The sequence below is a fragment of the Rattus norvegicus genome, chromosome 15 (genome assembly GCF_036323735.1).
Source record: "Rattus norvegicus strain BN/NHsdMcwi chromosome 15, GRCr8, whole genome shotgun sequence".
Classification (NCBI taxonomy): Eukaryota; Metazoa; Chordata; class Mammalia; order Rodentia; family Muridae; genus Rattus; species Rattus norvegicus.
Genome location: NC_086033.1, coordinates 85,869,410 through 85,880,303, shown reverse-complemented (window position 1 = coordinate 85,880,303; position 10,894 = coordinate 85,869,410). Strand labels below are relative to the sequence as shown.

General features: G+C 38.7%; 1 long non-coding RNA gene across 25 annotated transcripts in view; it reads left to right on the top strand.

The window, feature by feature from the left end:
• Positions 1-1,983: 1,983 nt before the first annotated feature.
• LOC102556284 (uncharacterized) overlaps positions 1,984-10,894 on the top strand; it is a 114,552-nt gene continuing 105,641 nt past the window's right edge. For 7 of the 25 annotated variants that reach the window (XR_005494224.2, XR_005494220.2, XR_005494216.2 and 4 more), the window contains exons 1-4: positions 1,986-2,197; positions 3,817-3,901; positions 7,029-7,124; positions 8,495-8,662. This is a non-coding gene — a long non-coding RNA (uncharacterized LOC102556284). Of the gene's footprint in view, positions 2,235-3,816; positions 3,902-7,028; positions 7,125-8,494; positions 8,663-10,894 lie in introns of all 25 variants that reach the window. The other 18 variants (XR_005494225.2, XR_005494226.2, XR_005494228.2 and 15 more) reach the window with 14 other exon arrangements.

Below are 10,894 nucleotides of genomic sequence, written 5' to 3'. Positions count from 1 at the left end.
GGGCTTATCTCGTCAAATGTATTAATGCTTATTCTCCACATTATGTACACAAACATCCATGCTCACCTTGTCTGTGCCATAGCGACAGCCTCTGTGAACTATTCATGTATGGGGTGGTGGTAATGGTCTCTCCAATACCAGAGATGACTAGTTCAACTAATGTTCTTTGGGTTGAGAATAACAAGTCTCATCTATGGTGGTGTGCACTATAAGAAACTGTATTGGAGCCTTGGAGATCCAGGAGTAGAAGTGACGTGAGGTTGGCTTTAATCCCTGAACTGTCATTATCCTCAGAGACCTCCTTACTCCCTTGTTCTTTCCCCAGTGTCTACCACAGACATATCTGGTTCCGTTTGTTATCATATGCTGCCCTGTGTGTCTCCATCTCACAGAGAGGGGAGAAAGGTTCTGATAGATCAGAAGATAAGATTCACTCTGAACCAGCACAGGACATTTCAACACTCTGAAACAGTCAGTGCTTTTTAGCAATGCTTTCTGGTCTGGAGACACAGGCATCACTCATATGTCAGCGCAGTGACATTAAAGGGTTGGGAAAGGGGGAAAGAGATAGGGAAAAGACTGGAAATGATGCTTTAGTTTCTATGTAAAAGCTTAAAATGCGGCATGTCCATATATGCACTGAAGTAAACGCCAAGATATAATGTAAAGCTAAAACAATGCATATGCATACATTCCAATATTTGCTTGTGTATACAAAGGGTCCTTCTGGAAACACACCAGATCTGATAGCAAAGGAAGAAGCTTATTAGCCCCCAAATAAAAATAAAACTCATTGTAGTGATGATATGTAAACAGACTTCATTACAGAAAGATTTTTATGCTGAGTTTTTTTTTTTCTGTTTCAAATGTATGCGTGAAAAAATGATGTTGAATTTTACTCTACTTTCTATTCTTGGAACAAAAGCAAAACTGAATTTGCTTCAAGTAATAGCCAGCCATTTGTATTTACTCATGCAAGAACATCCCCTAACACCTTTCCCCATTGCTGGTCTTCAGAAGGGTCCCAAGATTCCACTTCTGGGATAGGCACGCCATCTCTCATTTAGCTGTGCTTTACATTAGATTGGGGCCACAAATGGGAAGCTGTGACCATGGGTTTCTTTCTAAGGTGGGTTCTGATGATGTGAATTCCAGTGCTCATGCCTGTGCCACAGAGAACTGAGCCATTTCCAGCCCCATGTCACTAATGCTTAAGGAACTAACTAGATCTGAGTTAATTTTCTTTTTCTGCACACATTTGAAACCAAAGACATTTAACTTTTGTTTTTCACCTTATTGTTTCCTAATCACTGTCAGAACAATGTAAAATAATATTGGTAATTACGGATTATTCTCCTCTGGGTCTTCAGTTTTGATGGAAGGCACTCTAAGAATATATTGTCTTATATATTATGCATATGCACACACTCCAATATTTGCTTGTGTATGCAAAGGATCCTTCTGGAAACACACCAGATCTGATAGCAAAGGAAGAAGCTTATTAGCCCCCAAATAAAAATAAGACTTTTGTAGTGAAGATATGTAAACAGACTTCTCTACAGAAAGATTTTTATGCTAAGAGTTTTTTTCCTCTTTCAAATGTATGCATGTTTGTATATTGTATGTTGTATATTGATTTAAATCACATGGTCATCATTGATTGAAACATATTCCTCTAGCTTTGGTCTTTTTTTAAAAGAATTGGTTATAAACATTGAATATTATAAAAGTGTTTTTCTGATACTTGTTGAAGTGATAAACCTTAGGAATGTACTTTACATAACAACATACTACCTGATAACAACTTATGAAATGAATGCTGTGTGAACATTACTTTCCTAGATTAAATAATTCTTATCTAGGCAAACAATTTAAAGCAAGTTTAGAAATTGCTCATGCAATTTTTTAAGGGCCCAAGCTGATAGTATCACAAACAAGAAATTCAAACATCTAGTAAGTAGTTACACAGTGTTGAAATATTTTAGCAATGCAAATGCAGTGTTCTTCAATTTCACCTCAAAGGCAGACGTGCATCTTTCAGAGGATAGGGTCTTAAAACAACTTCCAAACACAGAGGGATGAGGAGTCACGAGCCATTACTATCTCAGGTTCCTCAGTGGGTAGAGGAGCTAATTTTCATGTAGTTCCTGGGAGGCCCGTCTTCGTGTTGGAGGAAGCTCAGATCCCAAAGAACAAGGTTTGGCTGGGATTAACACTGTCACCTGCTCTTAATGGTTTGAATTTTTACTTCTTATCTTGCATGTATTTCCTCAGTGATGGTGGCTTTAGGGTTTGTGTATATGTGGATGTTCTTACCAGCACGGATCTCTGGTTCTTTAATATCTGAATGTATTCATTTTAGTGCCTCCAGGTTACTCTCTCAAGGAAACCTTCCCTGAGAATTGGATAAAATTTGACCAAATGTCAGCTATTCAAAACCATTAAACATGTCTCATTAAACAATGGAGGCATGGCCCTTACGTGCAACTATTCTTAGAGAAGAGCATCAAATTCTTACTCTTTGTATATTTTTGTCCATTTACTAGTAGTATCCCTAGAATGTTTTCAATTCAAAGAAAGTTCTATTTCCAAAGTTTGCTTCTATTGTCTGTAGTGGTAGGACCTGCACAGGCTAATTGGCAAGTAGACTCCTCATAAGTTTTTTTCTCACCTATGTGCACTGAAGCCTATGGCTGTACCACCCATAGGTGCCCTCAGGCCTATGGCTGCACAGCATTGGACCTGATTAATATCTGTGCATGAATTTGAAGCAGTTTCCTACAGTGAACTTTTGTGTCACAGCAGTTTTTAAAGTTTAATGTAATGACTTTCTACTATGCTTTTATATATGTAACTCCAGTCTTGGTTAACTTACTACAGGTTAAAGTTAAGGTTAATTTACTCTTTAGAGTTTGTACAATCAGACCAGCTGAGGATGAGTCTGAGTAGAAGGTCTCACCAGGAGACAGGGCTTGTTAGCAATACAGACAACTCAAATGATCTCGAGATAGCAGACAAACATAAAGCAAGATACTTTCTTCACAATCTGTGCAGAATTTTGCCTTCAGAGAATCCATTTCTCGCTGAAGAGCCCTCTGGGAATGCTTTGCAGTATACTAGGACTGACTGACGAGCCTCGGAGCCGGTGTTCTTCAGAGAGAGCTGGATATGTTGTTCGGCACCTCATTTCCCAGCCTGCCAGACAGTGTGATAGCCTAGATGACAGCAGACACCATGAGATGGTCGTGAGATTTCTTTCACTTGTAAAACGAGGCTGTCCAACTGTTCCTCTTGCCTGTGAGAAGCAGTATGTCTATCCTGTGGAAAAGACCCTTCAAATTATTAGGGAGTCCACTTCAAAACTTGAGTCTAATTATACACTTGTCTGTGACCTTCAGCTCAGCACCATGTTAGTACCAAGGGCATTGTGGACCCACCTATAGTCAACCCCCTCCCACATTTTGATGGATGGAAGAATTAAGGTAGGTTCTTTTTTTTTGCTAGGTCCCTCGAGAAGCATGTTCCTTAGCAACGACTACTATCCTTCTGGACTCCAGTTCTGTGTTCACTGAGGCATATCTCTAGCTACTTATCAAGGCATACATACAAATTAACACATGTGACAAATGACTGATTTTCTTGTGAATCTCTTTTTGTGTCAATCTATTAGTGATTTTTTTACCTAGTGCATTTTTTGTTTCCTTTGACCACATAGTGTATTTCTAGTGATTTTCTTTTCTTTTCTTTCCTTTCCTTTCCTTTCCTTTTCTTTACTTTTCTTTTCTTTTCTTTTCTTTTCTTTTCTTTTCTTTTCAGCTTTCATGCCGTCAAGACGGGCCACGGCAACAGTGGGGTTCTTGGAAGAAACACAGAAACAGCCATGCACTGAGGCTCCATGGGGGTAAGCACTTTCTATTTTCCTCATCATTGTATGCTTGTAAAGAATTACAGTCTGGGTCAGCCTGCTGCAAAATCTCTGGCATGTCTCTGGAACATTTTCATAGAAAACTCCAGCTGAAATTGTCTATCACCATTCTCTGAGAACTTTGAGAACACAAAATCCAAAGGGAAACCCAAATGACAGAACCTGGATTTCTGACCCTCTAAATTGTGAAACATTGTAAATGCTTGGAAGGTTTTAGTGTTGTTGGTTACATGGATGAACCATGTGGGTCTTTAATTAGGCAGAAATGGAAGAGAAGGGAACAGAGATGGACCCAGGGGGATACAGAGATTGGATGTGCTAGTTCTTCCACAAGTGGCTTTATTTTTAATCCCTTGGAAAGTTGGATTGTTCTTTGAATCTCATGGTTTGAGATACAAAGGAAGGGGAGAAAATTTAGTTTTCTACACAGACGAGTCTGTCTCTCTTCTGGTGCACCCATTTTGGAAAGTAGAAGCTTTACCACTCAGAGGTAGAGAGCCATGAATCACTTGGGGAATTTGTAGGTCTCAATGAGGAGACAAGCTCTCCAGTGAGAAATTTGTCTGGGGCTTGGAGTTCTTCCAATCCATGAAGAATCTTCTTCCCCTGGTGTTGGTAGTTTTGTACACCAGCTCCTTTCATCTATTAGAACTTCCTTTGGAAAAAATATTGGCCTTTGCTTTGCTGAGATGGTCTTACTTTTGCTGCTTTTCTATTTCCTATTCCTGTGCTGATTGCTTTTTTATAAATATGTATGCCCCATAAACAATTCCATGAGATGCCAATTATTCATACGTCTCTTTGTTATCTTCAGTTAATCTGTCAAGAATCATAGAACAGTTCTGTATACTTAGGACAGAGGACATACTGGGGAACCCACTGTAGTTCCAGTGTTGAGGGAGCTTGTAGAGTCTTGCCATGCCTCTCTGACCAGCTGTTGGCATTAGGGTGCACACACGTGCTCTCCCTGTAGTGTCTTTTACCTATACAGGTGCATTTTCACTGAGAATATGTGAATCTGTGGTTACAGATGTTCTCAGGTTCAGAGGGAGAAGCATATGGAACCTCATAAGAAAATACATCTTGTTCTGCAGAGGGTGTAGGAGAAAAAAAGACCTAAGCCTCAAGTTATAAGGCGTTTCTTATGTAGAAATGCCTCTGGTATGTCAAGATAAAAGACCAAGAATCTCAAAACACCACCCTCCTTTTCTGACTATGGAATTTTCAAGTGGACACTTGGATGAGAATTCCTATGCCAAGTGCCACCTGACTATTTGCAGATGCCTTGTAATTAGAATGGCGACTGGTGCTTAAGGCAGCCTTGCCAGGAACCATTATTCAACTCAGAGAAAATGATAGAAAATAAAGTTGATGTCAAGCTCCTTTAGCTCCAAATACAGAATGAAGCGTCAGTTGAGAAGTCAGGGGTCTCTAAGAGCAGCAGAACCAGAGAGTGGCTTCTTTCTTTAAGCTACATGGTGACAAGGACATTTCCCCAATTTAAACAAACACTTACAGGACAGTCACTGGCTAAGCTAGAAGCAACTGGTATGGATGCCTGGCAGATATGGAGCTGTCACATACATAAACTAATATTCTTTAAAAAAAACAAAACTAAGTTTTCCCAGTAAGTAAAATAAAATATTGAGAGCAGCTGAAGTATTTGAAGATGCTGAATGTTTTTAAATGAGCCTAAAATCCCTTTTAGTATTTTATTGTAAAGGTAATATATTTGTAGTTATCAATCCTTAGAATGTCTAGATATACTAAAGTTATACCATTGAAATATCTGCTGTTTGTATCTTGTCATAAAATTTTGGTCAGTTCTATTTATTTGTTTTTATGGTTTTGTCTTTAAATGAAGGATACAACATTACGTGAAAGTTATGATTACAGAGACACAGTAAAGGAAGTGCTTCTTTGCTTAGGTAATTGCTATCAAGAGTTCATAGTCAGGAAACACGTGTTTCTCCATGTTTATATATTTTCCAAAAGAATACAGTGTATAATATATCATAATATTCATCTAATTTAGTTTTATAGTAGTCCTTTGTATTGTAATTTTCCTATTTTTAATAGCAAAGATTTAGAGAGCTAATTGTGTAATAGCTCTCTACAATTAGATATTCCAGTTAGTTCCAACGTGATCAATCTCATAGGTAAGTATATGAAAGAATTTGTAAATAGTCTCTTAGATAAATTTCCAATTTGAAAACCTAGGAAAAATATTTTATGAAAGTACAAGGTTTGTTATGAATTAGAAAATGTTTTTTCACCAATGAATTTTACAAAATTAGGTTTTTAATAGTCAATCATAAAATTAAAAGCATTATATATTCTTCCCATTGTCAATAATATATACATATATATGTCAACCTCCTATATGTGTGTGTGTGTGTCTGTGTATGTGTGTTATAATATATATATATACATATATATATATATTCCTAAATACATAAATATAGCCTGCTTAGTTTTTAAAATGTTATTTGTATGTATGTGTTTTCAGGGATGACCACTTGGTAATGGGTCCCGCTCTCCGCATTCCTTAGTTTTTTGTCTATGCTTAGAGCCCCATTCACAGTCGTATATCTACTGGTGTTGTCCCTGTTCAGGTGGCTATGTTGGTGAGACTTGATTTGTGCACCTTTTCTAACATTTTTGGGAGACACAGTCTCACACGAATTTCCCTCTTCGTCTGGCTCCTACCATCTTCTACAATGATCTGTGCGCCTCAGATGTAGGAACTGTAGATGTATCAGTAAGGATTGAGCTCCACAACTGTGCACTGTGGTTGGGTGTGCTGCCACTCTACTTGGTGGCATAAACCTGGGACTGTGGAACCTAACCACGAGGCAAACTGACGTCTCATGCAACAGTCAATTTTATTCTGGGCATCGGACAGTTTATATTCTGAGGGTTAAGCCAAGTCATAAGAGCAAACTTCACTTGAGTTCAAGTTGTATGCAGTCACAAAGGCAAGGTCACATGCTTTTAGGGAGTATACAGTGGTGAGGCCAAGTCATGCTTGGAAACATTCTGAGTAATAATGGGTAAGACGATGGTTATTCTAAAGTAAACCCGCTCCTATTATTTCACCTAGGAGGGGCATAAAATGCAATCCAAGAAGACATGTTATGGAGGTACAGAGATTAGAACTCTCCTCATATAGTTTCATTCATGGACTCTGTTCAGACAGGTATGGTTTACTGCAATTGTCTCTGTGTGCTGCAAAGTGAATTTCCTAGATGAGAGGTGGGGACTATGTATGCTTATCTGTGGGTATAAGACAACTATTTAGAATGTAATCTGGGATTATGTTTGTTTAGTAATGTAGAGGTTATAGGTTCTTCTCTGAGATTCATGACTTCATCAGCCCCGGGTATTTGATTAGGTTTCCAGGAGCAGCTATGGTTTCCCTCTTGTCTTATTTCTAATTAAAGAGCTCTTGGGGGAAGTATGTGCCACTGTTGTACATTTTATCCATACTATAAGCATCTTAACATGCTGGTTATTGCTGTAGCTCATGGGGATCATCGCTCAATAGAACCGTTGGATGCTTCCCTCCTTTGGCAGTTTGTATGACACCTTCCGGTATCATGAAAACTAGTTTCAGAGGGTAAGTTTGTATTTTAGAGGTAGTTCAGGTCCTCCAAGTCCTGAGTCTGAAGCGCATGGTGTCTTCAGCAATGTCTTAGGGTTTTACTGTTGTGAACAGATACTATGACCAAGGCAACTCTTATAGGACAACACTTAATTGGGGTTGGCTTACAGGTTCAGAGGTTCAGTCCATTATCATCAAGGCGGGAACATGGCAGCCTCCAGGCAGACATGAGCTGGAGGAGCTGAGAGTCCTACATCTTCATCTGAAGGCTGCTAGCAGAATATTGACTTCCAGACAGCCAGGATGAGAGTCTTGAAGCCCACACCCACAGTGACACACCTGGTCCAACAGGGTCACACCTTCTAATAGTGCCACTCCATGGGCAGAGCTTATATAAACCATCACAAACAGTAAGGACTAACCTGCCTGGACAGCAACCAATTGCAGCAGAAATAGTCTTATAATGTTTTGGAAGTCTATTCAACAACCCTGACCAACGACTCAAAAGAGGGCTTCTCAAAAGAAGATTCAAAGAGAACCAGTTTTAGGATTTTTGTTAGGTGACCTTTGACTATTGAAAGCCAAGATAAATAAAATGATTAAAGTATATGAGTATATTTGTATACAAAGTTACATGCAAGTATCTTAGGCAGATAGGAAATAGCATGGTTCCGTATTACATTTTCAGATATTCTTACTGATCTTTTATCTTTTCCCCTCCTTTTTCTGTATTAGTTTCCCTCTTCACCCCTTAATGAACCTTCCCCCTTTTTATTTCCATCTTCATATCACTTGTGCCCTGATATTTATGTCTTTATTGCTTGTTTCACTTTTTTATAGCCACATCTGAAGGAGCCGTTCATGAGAAGAAATAGTAGGAGTATGTTTTTCTGTGCCAGGATTCCCTAACTCAGTATGATCTTTTCTAGTTCCATTCATTTACCAACAAAATTATTTTTTCTCAGCAGCTGAATCATATTCCATAATGCATGGGTAACCATTTTCTGCGGAATGATGTTCAGTTTGTTTCCACTGATTGACTACCAGGAATGGGGAAGCAGCGAGCATGACCGAGTAGCCGTCTGTGCACAGAGAGGTTGAGTTCACTGAGAACATACCAGGAAATGGTATAGGTGGGTCATGGGGTAGATTCATTTTTTGAGGGGGGGGGCTTCTCCACACTGATTTCCAGAGTGGCTGGGACAGTTTGCAATCCCACTAACGGTGAAGGAGGGTTCCCTCACCCCCTGCCTCCCCAGCCTTTGTTGTTAATTGTTTTGTTGATCTTTGCTATTCTAGATGGAGTAAGATGAATTCTCACAGTTGTTTTGATTTTGATGATGGGTGAGCTTTTAGATATTTCTTAGCCAGTTTTCCTTCTTTCACGAACTCTATCCAAGTTCCGGCCTCGTTTTTAAATGGGTTGTTTGTCTTTCCACTATTTTTAAAAAACCTTCTTCATTAATTCTAAAAATTAATCACTTGTCAGATGTATAGTTGGCAAAGATTTTCTCCCATTCAGTGGGCGTCCTCCTCACCAGATTGACTCTTCAGACGTGCAAAGGCTTTTTAGTGTTATGAGGTCTCACTTGTCAGTTTTAGCCTTAATTCTTAGGCAGATGCAGTCCTATTCAGAAGGTTCATTCCTTCACGTACATCAGGTAGGATGTCACAGATGGTCTCTCCGAGAAATTTTAGTGTTCTGAGCTTCACATCTGGGTCCTTGGCCTGTTTAGAATTAGTTTTTATGCAAGGTTATAGATATGGGTCTAACTTCATTCTCCTACAAGTGGATATTCTCTTTGTAGCATCTTTGTTGAAGACATTTTCTTTTCTCTAGCATATGTTTTTTACATCTTTGTAAATATTTAATAGCGGTGGTTTCATGTACTCATGTACCCTAACATGAGTCATAGGTTTTTATTGTTACGGCTCTGTAATATACCTTGATATCTAGAGTGATAATCCAGAATTATTCTTATTGCTCAGGATTATTTTGGCTACCCAGAAAAATTTGTGGACTGATATGAATTTAAGGATAGATTTTTTCTATTTGCATGGGATGAATGAGATGGAGAAATCAATTGGTATGGCACTGAATATGTGAATTATTTTTGGTAAATGGTCATTTAAATTCTACTAATCCAGTGGCACAGCATTCTTTTCCATTTTTAAGCATTTCTTTCTGTCTCTTTCTTCAGGGATTTGAACTTTTCATCACAGTTTCTTCGCCTCATTGGTTAGCTTCATCCTTAGATTACCTTTTGAGGCTATTGTGAATGGAAATGTTTCCATGACCTCTTTTTCTGTATGTTTGTTATTCGTGGATAGAAAAGCTACTGATTTTTGCAAGTGATTCTGTATCCTGCTCTTTGTTGATTTTTATCATGTCTTGAAGTTTTTTGGTAGAGTTTTGGGGCTTTCTGATATATAATATCATTATATGCAGATAAGAGGGAAACCTAGCGTTCTTCTATTTTCTGTATTCCTTTAATTTCCTTCTACCTTCTTGTTCCAACTAGTGCTTCAAGGACAGTGTTGAAGGGAATTGGTGATACTGCTCATGCCTGTGGAGAGGTTACAGAATGAGGTCTTTCCATTTAGCCTAGGCAATCTCAGAACTTACTATGTTGGCAAAGGAGGCCTTGAACTTAAGACAATCCTCCTGCCTCAGCCTTCCAAGTTCTCAGATTGTAGGCAATGCTTGTCACTTTATAAGACACCGTGAGGTTCATGGCAACCACTAACCCAAGGAAGCTATGTCCTCAGCCCGCACCAATTTATTTCGGCTGAGTCATTCTGCTTCTGTTTTTATAACGCCCTTACCATTTTATATCCCTTCTTTAAAACAAACACATAAAACAAAACAAAAGGAAGAAAATGACTAAAAGTTATATTGCAAAAATAAACCTCATAGCTTGGATTTCAGTGCTATAATTTTTTTGTTTATCTATATTTTTGAGATTTATAGTTTTAAATTTACCTCTGCTCAAGCAAGCGGACTGAAGCAATGAATCCCTGTGGGGTTGTGTTATTTGCCTTCAGGATAGTTTCTTTGCCTTGAGTTCTCTACCTTCATTTGTGACTATCTACCTAACTAGAAACCTTCCTGAACACATATTGTCTTTCTGTGGGAAGATAATACCAGTCCGTCATATGCCAATCTGCGTATTTAGATTTCATTCACTTTGTGTGCCCTCTCGCATCTGGTTAAGTCAGTAGTTGTCAACTCTGGACTGAACCACAGATCCACCTTTATCCTAATTCATGTTGACATGCCCTTCCTTCCTCTACAATTACATTAGACTCTCTGGCCAGGGAAAGCTGAGCACGGTGGCATATTACTTTTGTATGGCTGTCACAAA